Source organism: Anomalospiza imberbis, chromosome 3 (genome assembly GCF_031753505.1).
Source record: "Anomalospiza imberbis isolate Cuckoo-Finch-1a 21T00152 chromosome 3, ASM3175350v1, whole genome shotgun sequence".
Classification (NCBI taxonomy): domain Eukaryota; kingdom Metazoa; phylum Chordata; class Aves; order Passeriformes; family Viduidae; genus Anomalospiza; species Anomalospiza imberbis.
The window spans coordinates 67,038,478-67,060,659 of record NC_089683.1 but is presented as its reverse complement, the minus strand read 5'-3'; the positions used below and the strand labels follow the sequence as shown (position 1 = coordinate 67,060,659).

The following is a 22,182-nucleotide window of genomic DNA, read 5'->3' as shown; positions in this document are numbered from 1 at the left end:
CAAAACAAAAGCACCTGTAATCACCAACACTTCATAAAGTGTCCTCAGGCACAAAAGCAGCCAAATAATGGATGCCTCCTCATACATCTGCATATATTTGGGTTCTTTATTCAGAGCAAGCTATTAGACATAAAGAATGGTTGAGAATGCTCATATATAAAGACAATGCATTGATATATTTAAATTAGTCTTTCCCCCCACCCCAGCAATACTGCTTAGAATAGTATTTTTAACATAGCACAAAAAGAAATTTCCACACAACTACACTGTCATGAACTGAGAATATAGCAGCATATCCTACAAATATCAGCTCAGGTTGGTAGATGTCCAGACATGGTCCCTAATGAATTAATATTTCCACCAATGGCAACGTTGTATGTACAACCCCAGTCCCCAAGTGATACACTGAAAACTTAAGTTTCTCTCAGTAAATTAACAATTTTTTCTTTTAAAATTATGGCAGTGTTTTCAGGTTTCTTCATTACTCCTTTATTCACACAGTTGAAAAACTTAAAGCTAAAGTTTTATAAGGATTTAAAAGGAGTCTAAAGTGTAAATCAGTCTTTTGCAATTCTACAACTTTTATTACACTTTCATGGCAGTCTCTTTTGTGCTGTCTTAATACTCTTCAATTAGTTATTTAAACACATGCTTTGCTTCAGAACCTCACAACAATGGTAATGTAGGCTGACGACAATAAACACATGAAACTTTTTGAGCTTTTAAAATTCTGACTCTAGGGATGAGCTCCTGCTGAGTCCAAATTGTATTGTTAAGCCAATCACTTGGATGATTACAGATTATTTTTTCTAAAATAAACATTCTACTTCAAAATTAACTTCTCAGCTAGTCTCCCTAGCCACTTCCAAGGGCTCCTGAATTTGACATATCTCTAAGAGAAGTAATTGAGAAATGGAAGGTGAAATACAGCCTCTATCAGGGGAAGGAGCAGATAAGGTCATACACTCATAAGGGATTTTACCCTTTTGCATCTACAAGCTTGCAAAGGGACCATTGGCTGAAACGAAGTGGTGAGCTCCTGATTCATTCCAGGATGCACTCCACTTCCTAGCAGTCTGGGCAGATTTTTTTTTCCCCAATAATTTGCTTAGCAGAAAAAACCAAACATATTTGCTCCCTTTTCCCTGTGAAGGGAATAGGTTCAACTGTGGCACATCTCCAGGAAGCACTCCTTTACTCCAGAAAATCTCAAACTGGGACACCAGATTCAATGAAACTTTTTACTATCCTCAACTTGTTTGTGCCAGACACATTTGGAAACTATTCAAATGTGAATTTAAAGAGTTTTGTGCCTCTAGTTCAATGATAGTGCTTTGGGTTGTTTTGGTTTTGATTTTTTTGCCTAAAAGGAGATTATTTGCTTTTTCTTCGTTCATTGAAATTATAAAATACCTTTAAGAATATATTTTCTCTTTTTTACCTCTGGTTCTATTAAAAGACACAGTATAACAAAAAGCATATCCCAATAATTATTCCACAAAATAACAAAACCTCTGAGCTTATTCTCTTCTCAACAACTGAAAGAAAATAATAGGAGCTAAAGACTTTTTATGATAAAAAAGCTGTATCTCTATGCAGTCTATGAGGCAGTTTATTCATTATCTTTCCACTCTTCCATTCATTCTACCATCCCCTTTGACTGTAATTGACTTTTAGTCTTGCAGATGTAATTACATCTGCAAGACTAAAAGAAAAGATTACTTTTTAAGGTTGGTTTTGATCCTTTTTCTTTGCCAAAATTTCTTGACCAAGCTTCCTCTGTCTCTCTGGAAATAAATGCAAGCCATATGCTGAAAATATGTAACTTGAAGACTCCTTCGATATTAGCAACGTTGTGACTTGCACTGAGAGAACAACACTTAGAAGAAAAAGATCCCAAAGAGCTACTTTTCGGAAGCCCTGCACATCTCCTGACCTACCACTACTGTGTAGAAGCACAGAAGAATTGGTTTTGGAGCCAAATCTACCAAGTAATCAGATGGATGTTCCTTCCTCTCTCCCAAAGACAGCTAATTGAAGAATTCTTGTGAAAAAAAAAATCTCATGTTTACATTTAGAGAGGCAAAAACACAGTCTATTTATGGTCTGTCTGAAAATATCCATGTACACAGAAACATGCACTGCACCTTGCCATATTTAGTTTCTGACATCAGATGCAAAGCAATATGTATGAGCATGCAGTTTGCACTGGAGGAATGCTTTCATAGAAAAACAAACCAGCAAATCCTTCAATATGCTCCATCTCAGCAATGCAGTCCAAAATCACAATGATTTCTGAGAAGTAGCCCTACATTCCCTCAGAAAAATAACTCATCCTTTTATACCAGAAAGTTCTGGCCAGACTGAAATCCCTCAGTCTCGGGATGAATTAAATCATAAACTCCTAAAGGGAAGTCATACAAGAGAGAGATTCCAGGGGGAAAAAAATCTATTTCAGAAAAACAGCTATTTAGACCTTCTATGCATATCACAAAATTAAATTCCATTACAGAAAAGCCATATTATTCTACAGAATATGAGAAGTAAACTCCTATCAGGTGTATTAACACTTATTCTTTTGCAGTACTGTTTCCTAAATAGTGAATATTCACTCCACTTTTACTAGAACTTGGGAATGCTGGTGAAAATCTCAGAAGTTTTTTCATCTGCACCTATTTTTAAAATGTGTTAACAACTCCCCTATTATGGTAACTCCAACAAGCAAAGTACTTTTAAAAAGCAAACTGGTTTTGTTGCAGATATTTTTTTTCCAAAAATATATGACTAGAGAAAATTATAGAAAAGATAGCTTTTTAATATAGGTTGTGTGTTAATGAATTATTCTATAAGTAACTGGTCATTATCATCTACAATTCTTCCTCTGTGGGTCTCTGCATCTTAGCTATGCTTCCCAAGCTAGCAAGGATGGATTCAGGTTCACTTCCCCAGTAGGAGACGAAAACATCTCATTTTCTTTCAGTGGGTTTTTTTACAAATTATTTTTGCCTGAATACCCTTTTCTAAAATCTCACTAAAGCTTTTCATAGGCAAAATTATTTTACCATTTATAGTTTCTCTTCTTTTAATTAATAACTTAGGATATAATTGCAATATGACATTTCAGAGAGTGCAATTACAGTTTAATAAACCATGTGGGGCATTTAAAGGCAAAGTGCCCTAGGTTTTCAAGTACTCTGCATTATTTGCATACTCTTTGACATGCTTTGTGGTTTAGTCTGATGTGGCTTTTCTAATTAGAAATAAACATAAGTTAATCATTCAAGAGGCAAAGGGAAAGGCACAGTCAGAAAAAAAAACCCAACAGATTTTGCAGTTATACATTTATTCCATGCAAAAATTTAGACACAGTTTATCCCCCTTTTTTTCTCTTTTTTCTAAATGGACTGAAAAATAGTGACATTGACAAGGAGAGGAACAAAACCCCAACAAATAATATAGAAACTTTAAGACAGAAAAATGTTGTCTTAAATGCTCTGTCTTCTCTTAATGTTTCTTCAGGAGTCTATATATCACCTCTGTCCACATTAGGTTTTCTGAGCAGTACCTTGTAGAGTTCTTCCATAGAGAACAATAAACACAGTTAGTTAACCAGATGACTCAGAAAGGAAGAATTTGATAAGGATATCACCCAAGTTGTAAATGGACTCTGCATTACTCATTTTTCACTTAAGAAAATCTATGGTATCATTCAGTGGAATTATACTTTTCCTCATTCTTTAATATTTTGGGACCATCTCCAGTGGGGATAATTACTTGGTAAAACAGTACAATCAAATTATCTAGGAACAAGGTCAGATGTCCATACAACTGAAAGATTTTATTAAATAAAGCAAGTGTTTACTGTCTTGTAGGAAGCTCAGAGAAGATAAGGAAGCTGCGAGCATGGGAAGTTGTTGGCAGACTTCATAGTACTAAGCAAAAACCAAATAAAGTAGTCATAATACTGAATAAATACTGGCTTAAAGTATGTAATTTAGCCTCCACTTCCAAACTAATATTTTCCAAAGTAAGTCACAACCAGAACTGTCAAGATTTTTTGAGTGCTCTCTGGTACAGACAGGCATCTCAGGACCTTCTTAAGATGACTACCTTTGACGATAATTTTCCCTGAAAATATGATCTTTTCCTACTTCAGACTACTTCTTAAGTCAACTGTTTTTACAATAAATATTTAATGTGATGAAACACGCTCTGAATTATTGGAAAATGAAGAAACTGGACCAACTCCCTAAGGAAAAATCACTAGGTATTTTTTCAAAGAGAGAAAAAAAAGAGTTCCTTTTATTCTTACAGTAATAACAGGATGGGAAATGATGTATCAACTATTTTTTGCACTTCTCTAATTCCCTTTGTAAAATCTTACCTCAAAATATTGATTTTTCCACTATTATCCCAATAAGTTGCTAATTATTCCAACTAAATGTGTGTAAATTAGCAAGCTAAGGGTTTTGAGAAGCATGCAGTGTGTCTTCCTTCTTGCTGTGTGCATATTCCAGGTACCCTAATTATTATTTGACTACTTCATTCTGTTTCTTTTTTTTTGGGTCTTTTATATTGTGTCATTTAGGTGTTTGCTATAACAGGCCCTCAAGGAATACCAATTGTTCACTCAGACCCTCAACATTCTCACCACTTATTTAGTGACCTTGAAACAGAGAGCTACATGGTATATTTAGTTATGTTCAGCACTACACGTATTATTTAACCTTAAGAACCTTCACAGTAATATCCCAGTCTGGAGAGAGCTTTCTTTCCCTTTTTTTCTCCCTCTTCAATTTGTTACACTCATCTAATAAAGAACTTTTCAAATGCAATGACTTTAAATCCACAGCTGCTGGGAGGACTGTAGAAAAGCCCATGATCACCAGGTGCTTACCTTATGCTTGTACCGGGAGATTTTCTTTTGTTACTTTCCCATTAAACTTTTAATGAAGTATTTTGGTTCAGAAGGTGGTCAAAAGTAGTTAGTACTTTTATAAAGAGCAAACACACACATGCTCTCCTTGCTAGTTCTAGTAAATGGAAACCAGTTGCTGTATGTGCTCATGTCCTCAGCACCTGTGGGAGCTGCTACCAAGGCAGTTGGCCAAGAGGAGGATGAAAAGAAGACGGATGAAGGAAAGAAGGAACCAGATGGACAATCCAAGATGGTATTAATCCAATTCTTCACAGTTCTATTTTCCTCTTTCTTCCCTTCTGTCTCTGTCTGTTCTAGACTGAAAAGCAGTTGCCCTTTTTCAAGACATTTTACAATTTCACAAATAAACTAAATAAAAAACATTAATTCTGCTTTTATGGAGCTCAAAATGGTGAGCAAAATAAATGTTCATTTATAATAGCGAAAATGCTAAACAAAACACTTATTCCTGAAAAAAGGGCTTTCTGGTTATGTAACTCTCCTATCATATAGCAAAATTTTTTTTCACAACAGTCCAAAAATATTTGGAATTAATCTTCCTCAATTCCTGATCATCTCTGACTTTTATCTCTGTTTCTCAATCTCCTTTACTCCATTCCTAAAACCTGTTCTAATACATATGTAAGCCATTACTAAAAAGCATATATTAGACTTAAATCAATAGCTGGATGTCTGTATTGTGCAATGGCAAAACTCAGGCAATTCACAGAAACAGCCCCTGAGGAATATCCTCTGCTGCTCTACAACGTTTTAGGTTTTACTTTTTGCATTTTGACTGATTAATACAAAAGTTACCATGGCATTTTTGCTGCTTATACTAAAAAAGGTTTGCAACATTCAGCAAGATAGACTTACATTTGCCCAATATTTCTAATACAAATGCTACCTTAAATTTACTGAATTACCAAAGCAGATTTTTATTATTTCACACACACACTCTCTGTTGGTAAAAGCAGTAGCTGTTTAATGTTTTTTAATGAGAATTAAGAATCTGTTTATTTGATTTAATCAGCTCATTGAGCATTCTCTTTGTTCCTCTAATCCCTTGAATGGGGATGTCAAGGCATGTGATAGCACACAGCCGTGACAATAATCTCCGGAGGTTATCTATCGCTGCCATTTATATTAACTAATGCATTTTAGTACTAACAAGACAGCCATATTCATTACAGGGGAAATCTACTCCTCCCCATGCGTAAGAGCAAGAGCAGCAGCTGGCTTTAGGCAAGGAATTATGGAGGTCTTCTGGGAATAGAACCCATTTACAAAATGGGAGCTGGCTCTGGAGCCCTCCAGAAAGGCCCAGTCACTCCATCACCTCTTTTGTCCATCTAGACTAAGGAGCAAATCAAAATCATCTCTTAGTTTACCTTCAGAACTTCCTGCAGTTATACCACATTCAGAAGCTGCCATGGACTCACTGCTCTACTCAGCCACTGAGTATGTGTGTTATGGCACTCACCAGGAAAAAGAACCTTCCATATCCAGTCATGGATAGCTTTTACGATATACCTAAACATGGCATATATAACATTAGACTCTGAATGAATGAATGTATGAAGTAAAAATCATGCCCATTTTTACTTCAAATATTAGAACCTTCAATTTCCCTACCCTGCAAAAGAAACTCATTTCAGAGTTGCTTAGCACCAGCAAAGACCACCAGAACTTTAATCAGGGCACACCTCTTTTAGCTGTTTCAATCTAATTTTACTTTCTTGCACACAAAACTGAATGTTTTTGTCCACAATCAGTTGATACATCTATGTAAAAGCTACGTTAGGGTAAAAGATACTGCAACAGCACTTTTTTTTTCCTCTGGAGATGAAAATGTAGTCTGTCCCACTTATTAAGTACACCTACTATGTTTTTTTAAAGTTTCCTCCTATTCCAGTTTCCAATTCACTACAATAATCTTCCCTGATAGGCACCCTGCTTCTCTTTACAAATTCATCAGTGTCTGAAGTTGTACTTCATCATGAACAAGGAAAATATGCAACATGCTTCAAAGGATTGCGCAATGCTGATTAGGATTTATTTGAATGATGTGTGCACTCAACAAGGCAGGTAAAAGAAGTCAATATGGTTATCATGAGTGTTCAGTCAATTGGTTTCCAGAGAACTACACAACTGTTTCAAGTAAGGCAATTTTTGCCTTTTTTCATAAGCTATTAAGATAGAAAAGAGTTGAGCCATTACATTATCCTTCAGCCTTGAAGAGATGATGACTTGGTTTTCTCACTAAATTGCAGCTCCAAACTTTCAAAGAACAAGGGAAAACTAGACTGCAAGGACTATCATAGAAGGACCATAAAGTCACTCAGGATTTATCACTGTCAGGTTTGAATTGTGTGTGTGTGTGTTTGTTTTTTTTTTTTTTTCCCAAATCCAACAGTTACTTGCATTAGTAAAAAATTATTTTCTTTTGTACTTTCTCTTATATGGAGCATGTGGTTGCCTTTACCTACACAACTGAAAACACTTTTGGGATTTCTACTGAAGCTTAAGTCTGCTGCCATTATTTAAGCAAACATGAATATTCAATTTATGCTCCATGGCTGCAGAAACGTTGTGAATAACAATCACTAAAGTCCCATCTCAAAAAAGCAGCACAATATAACCTCTGTGCAGTGACTAGGTTCCTTGCCAATTGTAGCTTGAGGTAGCAGGACAAGTTCTGTTCAGCAATATGTAGAGAAATAATAAATTCCTTAAATGCATCAGAGTTACCCGAGAGCCATACTCAGTGACACTGAGATCAGAACATGACCATAAATAGCAGCAGATGAGAAAGCACATGCAGGGATGCTTATCTGTTTTTCCTAGAGGTGACATCTAAAAGAGCTATTATTACAGAAAAAAGTTTGAAGAAATATTATATCCAAACTCCCCTTAATTTCTCCAAGAGATGAACCTCAGAGGCTGCAGAATCAGACTCCCATTTTTTGATGTGATAAATGGAAGTTTTTAAGTCTTTATTTGCTAACCACATGATCATACAGCCCAAAGCAGCAACCACAGATACCAAAAATTATTTTAAAAGAAAGGATAATTTCGATGCCACATTTTTTGAATGGCACATTTTAATGGCTACTCAATCTGATGACTTGGATATCATGTCCCATCTTTGAAGAGTGCATCACTGTGCACAGGTAATTGCACTGATGCATCTCCCCATCAGAATTGATGGAGGAATTCATTCACTCCATTTGGTGCTAGGTTGGGAATCAGCTTGGGTCCATGACTCACTCCATTAACTAAAGCCAAGTCACTTCCTGGTAAAATATTCAGGGCTTCTTGACAAACAGAGAATAATTATGTAAGCAATTAAAGTTAGCATAAGTGTCAATTTAATCACAATGTGGTCTAGTAAGAATGGAGTGATTCAATAGATACCTGTTGTAGGTCCTCAAAGTAACTCACATGCAAGAGAAACTGCTAGGCAACAAATCCAGGTGGGTAGAAGTGACAGATACCAGATTTGCCTTGTGCAGTGAAATGTGAAGAGAGGCGGAGCTTCTTTTCCAGCTGTAATGAATTCGGTGCAAGCACATTAACAAGCCACTTACTTCTATTCTGATTTATCTTTACCATCAATTAGATAACTTTTATTTATGCCTTAGGGCTGTGCTGTGTTGGCACTTGCTATGCACTCTTACCCCTGTGAATTTATTAGCCAAAGATGTAATTTATTCAGTGATTTCAATTTACCACCAGCAAATCGCATTTACTGTCATTATTTCTGATAATGTTTTTCAACTATGTGGTGCTTTGCTGTGTTTCATTTTTAAATGGTGTCTTCAGTATTGTCAGTTTGGTCACATTAGGACTCAATCTGTGCCAAAGAATGAGCTAGCTTTCTGAGTTCCAACTCTCTACTACTCCACAACATATCACACATGTTAAAAACATAATCAAATTTTAAAGTAATGCCTCAGGACAGTGGCTTTTCTACCTCAGTTATAGTTCGGTTACTTTCTGGATACTGGTCCCAATGGTCTCAACAAAATGATATCAACTCTCCCAATGATATCAACTAAATCTGTGTGAGTTGAGTAAGGATGACAAAAGATAACAGATCCACTGCTTTGAGCTTCCCCTCAGGCACTTTTTGTCATTACTTTGCAATACTGACATTCCCAGTGAATGACTGGCATGTCTAGGACAGAAGCTGAAGTAGCCAAGGAGCAGTTACCACAATAAATATGCCATCTGATTTTCAAGGTTATTCAAGTTGATTATGCCAAAGGGCTACTCAAGAGGCTTCCACACTTTGAAGTACCAGCAGCAGGAAAGACTTCATGAATATCCCACCAACCAATGCTGCTAAGAGCCTTGCTTGGGGGATGAACTGAAAGAGGTGAGAAGGGCCCTAAGTCACAACAAAAAAGGCCCCTGCAAGGGATCCTACAGTCTCTGCAAATATTCCTCAGATATTCCTATTTCTAGGCCTCTGTTTGCAATTTAAGGATACTTTCCTCAAAGGTTTAATTCCTTTGTCACCTGCTTTTCTGTGGTATGGGGAAACAAAGATCATTATAATTTTTTAATACATAAAATAACAAAACGAAAGGAAGACTGAAGCATTTCCTCCTTATAAACATGACATTTATAATTTTAAAAATTCTGTTCAACATGAATATCTGACTATTTTGCATATAAGCTCAAGGCACTGAACAAAAGGGTGCTGCAACAATGGTCTTCAAAAGAAAAGAAAGGAAAAATATGAGATGAATGGTTAAAGATGAATAAATAATGAATCAATCAGGACTTAAAAGGTGCGCTCACTTATTAAAACTAGGTTCTCCCATCCGAACATTTCATGATTCTCTTTGTTTGATATGAAAATTAAAACACTGATTACAGATTAGTATTTCCAGATAATTTGCTATGTATATAAACTGTAATTCAGATGTTAAACATCAAGCTATTACTGAACAGTATTTTGTGTTTTATTGACTGTGTGGGGTAAACATAATTTTTTACTGTGGTTTTATTTACTCTACTAAGGGTTAAAAGCTGATATGGTTAATGCATCTCAAAATACAACAGAAATAAGCCTCTGAATAACAGTATTTTATACTTTTTTTAATGTGTAAAGACTGTTAATAACAGCAGTGAGTGAAAGTATTTGTAAGAATTAATGTCTATTTGTTCTACAGTTTAGTTCTTCACATGCACATTTATAGTTGGGAAGACTTATGGAAAGCAAAGCAAAACTAATCCATTAGGTAATATTGAATTGGAATTTTCATTTCCTGAGGTTCAAAAGACTTCTTAACATGGTGCAAATAAACGAAAATGTTTTCATTTTTAACCATTCTTCAAAGGAAAGAGATGTTTAAATTCATTTGGGGAATCTGCACGTTTTCTGTAAATGAGATTTAAAATTGAAAAGTTACCACGCCTACAGCCTGTCTTGTAGGGTTCACAAGGCTCAGTCTTATTACTTTAAATAAGCTGTGTCAAATCCTCAGATGCATCAACCTGCCTTTTTGACAGATCAATAGGGACAGATTAGGCAGACTGTCTTGCTGGGCACTCCGAAACTTCACCTTTCTATCACCCAATACAACTAGTATATTAAAGGAAATAATATGGTCAGGGGTCTGTTTTACTAAGTATTGTAATTAATTCAGACACAGAACAGACCCCAAAAAGGACGATCAGCACAAACTTCATCAGAATCAGGAGATGCAGTCAAGCAATTTTTAACAGTTAGAAATCTAGGCCACTGTCTTTATCTGTTTTTGTCAATGACTTTGGTTATCTGCCTGCTATCATCACCAAACTGCAGCAAATTCCCAAAATCTATTAATGTCCCAGATTAACATTCTTTACAATAGAGTAAGATGATCTTTCAGTTTCATGGAAGAGTCTTTAAAGTGAACTAAAGCCAATGGGGTAGGAATGAAAAACCTTAAAATACCACAGAGGACAAAACATGATTCTCTCTAAAGCTTACTTAGTTCACAGTATACAAAATAGTTTAAGGGAACTGTGTCTGATTTGCTACAAATTTAATTCCTTACTTCTTTGATCTTTCATCTGTAACACACCACAAATAAAGTTCCATACAATATATTTAATTTGTGCTAGCATTCATGTTCCTATTGAAAAACAAAATAATCTTTTTCTAAGTGTTCCTAAGGTTGAATCTTTCTATATTTAAAAAAGGAACAATGAATTTAAAAAAAACCACAAACAAAATGCCAAAACAGAGTGACAAACCCCCCACCAAAACCAGTTTCAGATCTTTCCAGATACCCAGATGGCACTATCAGCTGGGCAGTGAAATTTTCCTGCACTATGTGCCTTCAAAACTCAGAAGACCTAGGTATACCACATCACACAGTATATCCAGAATAATCTCAGGGCTAACAAATAATAAATTGGGTATTACAGATTTCAGAGGTATTACTACAAAAATAACCCTTTGTACTTCATCACTGCAATCAAAATAACATTCAAAGAAATAATTCAAGTTGTGGACATCTCAGAGGAGTGCAAACAAATTCTATTTCATTCTCAGAAAAATTTTGCCAAGCGAATCCATTGTTGATCAAAGGCGTTATGTATTTAGGATTTGCATACATATACTAATGGTAGTAAGATGCATAAAGCACAGACTAGTCAAAGGTTATCTCCTTCAATACTTAAAGAATAAAAATGGCTTAATCAGAAGTCATCAAAATGCAAAGGTAACACAGCAACTCAGCAGCTAAATAGTACCTGACTTCCACCTGCATTCTGCTTCTTAAATGACACATTTCTAACATAATTTCTCAAATAACAATATACTTCATGGCAGCACAAACTTTTTGAGGGCGTGAAGAACTCTTATCTCCCACAAAGGACACTGGGAAGTGGCAGCACTCTGCACCTTGAACGATTACACCTGAAAGTTTCACTTAAAACCAGTGGGATCTGGCCTGTCCTAACACTGTGATCCTTGGATGGTTAAAACACACACGGATAGGGACACAGTGAAAAAGCTATTATGGTTTTTTGATGAGAGAAATGAAATGGCACAAAGGCAAGCATCTGTTCAGAGAAGGACCATGCACACAATCAGCCAGAAACAGAGAATATGTAAAGGCAGCATGCTTGCTTCTGGATTATTTTTTTAAATTAAATATGGCACTGCAAAACTAAAAGCTTCACAAATTAGTTTCCTTGAAGGGTCTACAAAAACTTGGACTTCCAAAGGGTGATATCTACAAAACAATAAATGTTCATCTTACAAAGTTCTTTGTAAAGATGTATGAAAAGGAAGCTCAGTCTAATTCACTACTTAGGCTGTTAAAGAGTGCTTTCAACATTCCTCTGTGGCCTGTGTCAACCCCATTATTCTTAATAAGATAAGGATGCCTTGACACATGTTTCATTTTCTGTAATAGTCAAAATTGGTGATGCTGGAAAAGCTTTTCAGGCACATGACCTCCCTCTATCTAACTGCAAGTCAGCTCTTGTTTACAAGTGCTGGTATTGTGCTATGCTGCTATTATCTATATTATCTGCAGCATAGGTTGCATTATAGATTTATTTTTAATGATTTTTTTTTCCTTTGGATGAAAATTCTGTTTACATGATGCCTCAAAAAAAGTCTCCAGACAAAACAATATTGGCATTTTTTAATTTTCCAACCTGTTATTACTAATAGTACTTCATATTTCCACCACAAGTCATTTGCTGGCACCCAAGTGCTACATAAACAATAATTAATTATGTTTCTCAACATGCTGGTGAGGTATGGCTACCATGGCTATTATTTTCATCCTAACAAGAGATTAAATTACTTGTTCAAGGATGCAGAAACAAATCAGTGATTCGGATGCAAGGTTTGAATTCTGGGTTCTTGCTTCTATCGATTACCAACACTTCTTCTCCTTTTGCTAGAGAGAAACAATAATGAAAATTTTAATGGGTTAGCTGTTAAACATCTAATTGTGCATTACGCAGACTATCAGTATCAGTGTGCATAAATACATCGCCACCCAACCATTTCATCTTCACTCCAAGACAAGTAACTTCAGCAATAATGAAAAAGGAGATGTATCAGAAAGAGATCAAAGGTTAATTGTTATCACATTAGACTCTAAAAATATGCTCCCCCTTAACACCTCGTGACAGATGCCAGAAAAACAGACAGAATCTGCCACAAGGGAAGAAAAGATGCTAATTTGCAGATAAGCCAGCTATAGTCTACAGTAATAAAGTCAGTTCTTGTTGTTTCTTAATAACGAGCTGTCAGATGGTGGGATTACTGTGTGGTTTGACACCGAACTACTCACAGAGAGCCAGTGTTGTGATGACACTGATCTCCTTCATTCCTCTGGGATATTTCAATTCCATTACGTTTAAAATGGAACCCAATTTCCTTGGTAGAACAAACCAACTTTGAAATCCTTAATATAATTCTGTGGGGTGAGTGGGCATGAGGGAAACCAATTCATAAGGAAGCAAAATCACATTACTACATCATCATTTCTCACAAATACACTGCCTACTTTGCCTGGTACCCTCCCTTCTTTTTCCCCTTGCCCCAGGGCACAACACAGTACAGTGCAGTACATTGCCTTATGAATCTTCTTCAAGTACCCAATTATCCTGGTGCACCAGACTTGTCATTACCATGACAGCTGTGTGCAGCATGCAGTACATGCTGTCAGAGGTGAAAGATTGTACACAGGCATCCTGCATTTCACTACAACATTGAAAGGGAAGGGGAAGGAAGACAGACATGCACACATCCCAACAAACAACTTTGCTGAAGATGTTGATTAAAAGTGGAATTTAAGATCCCTTTTTTTAAGTGGCAATATAATTGCCAGGCATTCTGGTGCTGTCTATGCCTCCAGCAATAGTCCTCCTGTGTATTTTTTGTCATGATAATCAATGAGGTGGCATAAGTACATTTTGAACACTTTTAAACAGAGTCGAATAAAACATTCTATCAACCTGAAGTTCCTCCAGAAGAATTAAGCTTCATATTTTCTTTCCTCTGACCAATTTTCTTATTTTCAAAAAGTAAATAGCTCATGACTTTCCACAAATAGAGACTCAACCACAAAATCTCACAGGATATCTCCACAGTGAATTAGTTGTACTAGTTTAAATAGCCTCCCATGTATAGAAAGGTGCACAGATGTGATATGGGACACTCACCCTCTAGGTGAACAATACTGGCTAAGCACAGACATCTGACCCAGGGCACATCTGGCAAACTGAATTGTGATGGATCCAACCTGGCACTCACATGGTGGGAAGTAAACCGTCTAAGCATATGTTCATGCAAGGTGACATATGCCCTCTGTTCCTACTAATGCCAATGAAAACCATACCCTGGAAATATCACAGTCAATATCTCACTGGATCAGGCCTTTTAAGGACAAACCTGCAGGACAGATGAGTGGTCGCAGTTCTTAAGAATATGCTGCAGATTTTCTAATTACACTGTGTTTGGCACTTATGTTCTGCATCTCACTTCCTCCTTCTTGAATTATCCCCAGCAATCCCTTGCCAACTCTTCATGTGATCATGCAGTTCATTACAGCTGTAAATACAAACATCCTTTTTCCACAACCCATCATTATTAAGAAACCAGATGGTACAAAAATACCTATAATAAAAATGAGATAGGGAGATTTCTTCTTCCCTGAGTAATGGATTTTCTATTTTAAACCAATGTATAATAAGCTTGTAGAAAACAATAATTACAGAGATCTGAGGACTTTTTCTGAAGTCAAGCAGGCTGAAAAGGCTGTGTAATAACTCCTAATTCAAAATTAATTTAGTCTAAATTAATAGACACAAATGGAAGCAACCTGAAACCCCTGGTCAAGTATTCTAATACCAGCACTTGAGAAGATGCATCTTCCCAGTCTGAAATGGAAGAGAAGGGGAACAGCTGCAGAGAGAGAAGGGAAGTAAGCAGAGAACTCCCACCTCTCTCCTTTGCAAAGTGGGAATGAGGTATTTATTACTCAGCATCAGCTGCTTACTTTTCACAGGATAACACACAAAGCTTCTGAACACAATCAAGAGGTAAAACCCTGTGCAGACACAGCGGATTTATGTTTACAGGGGACATGGGAGGCTGAGGTTATGGGGAGTCAGTGCATAAGCCTTTCATTCCATGCTGCACATATCTAAAGGACAAACATCAGTTCCATGAAAAAGCTGTACAAAATTTGTGCTCTGAAATCAGTGTCATGTAGTGAAATATGATAGTGCTGTTCTGCTGTTTGGATAACACCACTCCTTACTGAACAATAAGCTCTCAGAAAGCAGCCTCCCTCTCAGAGTCAATTACACAGAAGACAAAAAAAAATGTGTAGACATGGAATAAGCATTGAAAGGTAAAGATAAGAAAAATGTTAAAAAAATAAGAACACTCTTCAGTATCAAACATTTAATCCTTCATAACTTTTCTCTGTTGCAAAGGCCCAGGAGCATCACTCTATCACCTTCTTAACAACATAGTCACACGACTGTCAACAATAGACTTAAGCCTGTGTGAAAAAATATCTTTGGAGATGATGTGGGAATTATGACAGTTAGATAAGGGAGTGGAGAAGGGTGGAAAAACAAGTAACAGCAGCAATAAGAAAGTGAGTTCTAAAAAGCTAAAGTGGTTATTTGTGTAGTATCTTGCAGGAGCAGCTCTGACAAAAACCAAACCCAGCAGTTAATCTGACAGATACAAAATATGCATAATTTTTACTAGTTATGAAAACTGCAGCTGTTTTACAGCAGAAGGTTATGAATTTCCATATGGCTTAAATTATTATAATTTCTTTTAAAACCTACATCAAACTAACAACCAATTATAATTCTCATCTCTCTGATAATGACATTTTTCTACGTAATGTGAATTGCTTTCATTTTAAATTATGCATTACCATTTTTTTCACAAAAAACCCTAATACTTACAGAATTTTGCAAATGCATGGCTTATCATATATTCCTAAAGTAAATATCCTCTTGTGAAGCTGCAAGGTCAGAGGCGCAGAATGCACACATGATCATGTTAGTGGTAAGAAGGAGCTATAAATATCTTAATTAATTTTATTACTAATCTTACTCCCAAGCTCCTTTCAAGTTAGCAAATCATCTTCACCTTGCTGAAGCTTTGTGAGTGGGAGCACTACACAGCTGGAGGATGTGACAACTTTTCTGTCACGAGGATATGCTGCATAATACCTGGGCAGCATCTCTGTGCAGCTGGTAGGACGGCAGAGAACACTTGTCTCCAGCTTTTTAAGGACATTTAGTGTGATGAAGTTCTGGCTCATCTTAGCTCTGTAAAATTATCTTACGCTTAAGACTTTTTTTTCCCCTTAGCATCTATTAGCCTTATGAATGTTAAATAATCTGCAATTCTGGCTTTAAAAAATAATTTGGATACCCTGGGATTTATAGTCTTGAACAATGTTGTGCATTTTGGTAAACACATACAAATCTCTTCCTAATGTGCTGTGCTGGAAAGCAGAGGTGCTAAATGCAATTTCCATTCTGAAAGGCAACACTTTAAAATTAGGGTGTACGTCTGAGTTTTTCTGAAAGGCAAAAAATAATGTACTGTATCTTAATAAACAAAATGAGAAATTCAGAAATCACTTGGTGATAAAAAGATCAATTTCCTTAAAAGGGAGAGGAAATTAGTCGCTGAATATTTATTCCCTTGCATCTCTGCACATGCTCATGTACCCAACAATAGAAATTAAAAACTGGGAGATGAAGACCTCAAATTACCAGAACCCATGGGAGCATTCACAATCTGTGAACCACTGATATTAGCAGACTTTCCACATGTACACTAATATAGATCTATCACAGCTCACCTTCAGAAAGTTTTCTTACTTTAATGCTGATTACAATTGAGCCTCTGATTTTTGAAGACAAGCATATTATCCCAAGCCTGCTCTTCCCTTACTATTACCATTATTCAAATTAGTAATGGTATTTTCAAGACCCAAAATTATTCCTAAAATATACTCTAAATTATTTAATAAAACAAAAGCATTTTACCAATGGAAATTACTGTCTCTTTGATTTGAAGAAGAAAAAAATCCCCACATATGATTAAATTTTTAAAATATCTAGAATACTATTTCCCCATTAGACACATTTTCTTAAATTAGGAGTAATTATTATTGCTGTCAATGTTTAAAAAAAACAACAAACAAACAACAAAAATCCCCAAACTAACAGAGGTTAATTGAAAGTAAGGGAAAAAAAGTTGTAACCAAGATGTTCTACTTCATTAAAACTGACAGTGAACACCCTGTTTTTATAGAGAATTATTTCAAGCCATTCAAAATTCTTCTGTGGAACATGCAATACTGGCAGACCATGGTGCTGTTGGGTGCACGATGTCAGCTATTTCCCCTGATACTCTACTTGAACAACAAACAGCTACCTTTTGCCATTTTCCAATTTCCTTCAATCTATTGTTATGTTTTATTTCAACATTAAAACTCCACTACATAAATCCACTCAACTGATACCTGTAGGTCATATTCAGGAGACTGGGAAGTAGTCTGAGGAGTGTTTGTAGAACCAAATCATCTTATAAACTTTATATGCACAAGTGAATTCATAATTTTGGCTGATTTATCAAACTGTTAGAAAAAGACTCACTGTACCTGGAATGTATCAGCTATGGTCTAAATAGTAAAATTCTACTCCCATAAGAAGGGTTAAATTTTGCAGATGGTGCTTGCACAACTAGAACGTCTTTGAGGAACCAGCAATATTTTGGGGCTGTAACATAGCCAAATTGCTAAAGTACCGACTGAATCAAAGGACTAACAAGTGAAGAGCCTTCACCACCATATGACACTGAGCCCAAAGAAAGCAGTAATACTGTAAACTACCTGTATTATAGGACCATAAGGAAAAGTTCAAAACAAGGATTTGGGTCAATAGGTCGGGACTTGGAAAGAGCTTCTAAGTGTTCAGTAGAAGAAGATATATACTGTGACAGCATGTGCCTTCAAATCGATGCAGCCATCTTCTGCTACAGAAATAGGAAGGTTTTGTTCACTAACCCCATGATAAAACAATTGGTGGGTAAAGCCTTAAAATAAACAATTTAACTATAGAGGAAACACTGCTGCTACCTACTGCATGGGATAATGTGCAGCGCTGAAAACGTCTTCATGATTTTATCCTATCGTTGTAATAATTTGAATTGGCAGAAGTTAAAAAATAAAATTCAGTATCATATTAAAAAGATTTGAATGTATTAGCAATGTAACTCTTCTGGAAAATTGCCTTCACGCAAAGACAGTCTTGTAATTTCCAGATTCTCTGTTCTTCTCTTATGTGCCTTTTAATAATGCAGCATATTTATACTGTCATGGCACAAAAACACTAGTTAGCAGAAACATTTTATAGTGATAAAGCAGAAGGAAAGCTACCTTCCCCTTCCTTAACTGTGTTGCAGACCAGCAGCTCTTTGGTTTTTCCCATGCCTAGACTCTGTCTGGGATCTGTGTAGGAACAGACCTACAAATTTTCTTCATCTCCTTCTGCTTGTCGTGGCTTCCACCTCAAATCTTGCTCCATGGGATTGCAAAGCCATATGAAAAGACGGTCTGTGCCTTGCAGGGACACTCTGCATAAGCTCCCCAAACCAGTTTAATCTTCTAATACAGGATTATAACATAAACCTTTATCAACACAATCAAATCAGAGGTGGGGAAAAATGAAGAAATTGCTCTATCTGCAGTAGAATTTCTCCCTCAAGACCATGACTGTGTTATCAGCATTTAATTTTGGAGTTTTTTAATACAACCTTCTAAGAAAATACATTCTACATTTGTTTCCATAAGTCTGACATTCAAGAATACACAGGGCAAAAAATAGGCAATTCTACTTGGTGCAACTGATAGGCAATAAAAGTAAAGATAACTTATGAATTTTAAATCTAATCACAGCAGATTGCTAAGATGACTGACATAAAATGGGACATAGCTTTTTGAGATATTTTTCTACCCCATTTAAACAGCATAAATGCCTTTAGAATTTAGGGAATGCTAAGGCTGTCCAAAAACCATTCTCAATTTAAATTCTATTGCCATTTAAAAAAGCTGAGGTGGGAACAGAAGATAAAATGTCTGTATCAGAGGAATTACATCCAAAAAATAACAAAACAAATTATGACATGTAGCATAGCTTGCCCAACTGCTTCTCAGTCATGGCTTGGGGCCAAGCATTGCTTGTCTGTTTCACACTAACAGCTGGACACTCTTATGGATGGTAAATGGCCTTCCTAAGGAATTATGCTTACCACTATAACCTACAGATCTTCTCCAAAACCACAATGGAAACACCACAAAAACTTGAGACACTTTATAGGCTGAGACTAATCGCCTCTTCTTCAAGGGCCCACACAATAGAGGTGTGCACAGCCATTATTTCTGGCCACATAAAAGGAGGTGGGCGGTGCAAGTCCTCTCCAAACATGGGGAGGGAAAACAAGAAACCTTCTAGCAGGACTGGCTTCAACAAAGGGCTGCACAAGAAAGCAATCAGAGCTGCAGAAGAGTGCAGCAATCTCCAGGTTCAGAGGCAGATATACGAGCTTCTCTCACTTGTGTGAGGGGTCACAGACTGAAAGAAAGGCCAGTGCCATCCTTCCAGCGTGCAGGATGTCATCCTAGTTTTGGAGAAGCTGGACCCAGGAGCCTGTTTCATGCACTAGGCTGGGCAGGACTGAGGCAAAGGTGTGCATTTAAATGCATTTACAGATGATGTAGAAATGCTGTTCTGAAAGTCCTGTCTCAATGCTCTTGCAGACACTGTTTCGTCTTAGCTACAAGCCTGAATGATATTGTTTCTGGCATCCAATCCACCTTGAGGGTTTAATATCCTTTTCTCTCCCCTCCTTGTCTTGTCCGTGCATGCTCCTACTTCACAGTGGTCTGTAATTTAAAGATATACTTTAAGATATTATATGTCTTAAAGAAGAATATGGCAAGAAAGCTCTTCAGCTTTCTTAAATGTATATTCCACATATCAGAACTTAACCTCAGCTACACATCAGGAGCTTTTGCTCCCTTTTGCAGGAAATGCAAACGACAATTGTTATTGCATTTAGTTAATAATTTTAAGGACATAATAAAAAGCATAAAAATGGAGACTTATTTTCAAAAGAACCTGAATTTTTCAACTCATCTTTATTGATTTTTGCTGAGTAATCTGAGTCCTTAAAAAAATTTCAACACAATCCATTAACCATCTGATAAAAAGCAATATTGGAAAGTTCTCAGAGTTCAAAATCTCCATAGAGGTTAACAATGTGCACTGTGATACATGAGTTCTTGTCTATGTGTGTGCTCTAAAAAGAGGCAACACTCAATGAGGAGGTCTCTATCCAAACAATATTATCTATAATCTGAGCAATAGTCTCTAAAAATAACTCAGAATAGAGAGACAGCAGTAGCCTAGAAACAAATTAGTACAAGTACTCCTTGGTTACACCTACAGCAGTAACTTTTTCCTGCGCCATAGAATGTTCCTGGGTACTAAGCCTTAGTGCTCTCTATGACTAAACCACTAGAATATGCTTTTGGGCTGCGATGACCATTGTGTTCCCTAACAATTTCCTGCCACAGGTCAGGAGTTAGTACACACTGAAGACTGTTTCTAACAGGCAGTCTGCCTACAGCCATGCTGGCCCTACTTATGAGAACATGAAAAGAGTGTGAAAATGTATTATAGGTATAGGGATTTTCCATAACAGTTCTGGCATGTTTAATTTAGTAATGACAGTGTGTGTCAGTTATAGCAGATCCCAGAGGTTGATCTAAATACATTCAGAGCAAGCTATTAATAGACACTATGTTCAGCAAAAGATGTTGTAATTTTTTGAAGTACATGTTTAACTTTGAACAGCTGGTATGTCTAAATAGCTGCCATAAATGAAGGCAAAATATATGAACCATACTAAAGAAGCAAAATTTACCAAAAATTTGCTTAAAATTTCAAGTAAGTGCATTAGACTCTCTTTCTGGACTCAGTCAGTGAAGGTTTATTTCCAAATGTAATTAACACAGTGGGAAAACATCACTTCAGGTTAAAGATCTTTGTTAACAGAAAGGAGGTTCCTACAGCAGTGATCTTTTTATATGGTTGATGCCCAGCCTAAGAAAAAAAGTTCATTGCATTTGTGTGGAATAAACCAACTACCGTAACATTGTAATTGGTATGAACCCAAGGTCACTATTTTCTGAGCACGGAGTGAAAATAACTGATATAAAAAAAGAGATTCAAGTAGCGTGCTGCTACCAGATGTATACTGTCTGTGTTATTTTTACTTGTTTAGGATATAAAGGGAATTTTGTTTTTCAGAAGAAAAGAGAATTGGCAACATTCCACCAAAAGTGCTTATGTGCTGCACCTCAGGGGGCCAGTCAGTAACTCTATTTTGCTTTTGTTTTGTCTTTACATAAGGGTCTCCATATGCTTTACCAACATATCCATATGCCTTTTCTTTGTGCCTCTGAATAAAAAATTGGGGTTTTCTTTTTTTTTTAACTAACACAGATTTTGTTAACATTTATCTGATGTGAAATGAAAATTTAAAAAAACACTGATCATTTTTATTTTAATCTCTGGAAGCCCACAAATGGATAATCTTTTGCTACTGTTCTGAATTCTCAGAAGTCAGTTCTATTACTTAGAGTGTAGCACATGATGTGTCTTAGAGAATTTGGGACAGAGCCCTCTAGATATTATCTCCTCAACACATACAGCTAAATTCCTCTTGCAAGAATATATAAACATTTTGGAAAACCATGTTCATCAGAAAAAAAAAAAGTATACAAGTTTGCTTGAATGTCTGTCTTTATTAATACTGTTTTTCTAAATCTTTTAAAGCAATGGACTTAAAGTTACTAATAACTACTATATTAGTAGTTTATTACATTCAAGTGTACATTTTCCAAGCGATGCATCTGCTATACATTTTTTTTTTGCTTCAATTTTACTACTAAATAAGAATATGGAATAGAATAATCACAAATAAGTTCTTTTCTTGCAAAGCCTCTCTTTACTACAGTGTCTTTCTTAAGTACATCCAAATAACACTAGTTTGGACACAGAGGAGAAGGTGCCAAGTGTTTATCAAAACATATAAATAATTTTAGACTTTAGAATTTGATATGGAAAATAAAGATGTGATACTTGGGAGACAGACCTTGTATGGAATAACTTCTCATCGTATAATTGGG

General features: G+C 36.2%; 1 protein-coding gene across 3 annotated transcripts in view; it reads right to left on the bottom strand.

Annotated features, from left to right (window-relative positions):
• LOC137470989 (SAM and SH3 domain-containing protein 1-like) overlaps positions 1 to 22,182 on the bottom strand; it is a 531,744-nt gene that overhangs the window by 404,920 nt on the left and 104,642 nt on the right. The window lies entirely within an intron of this gene.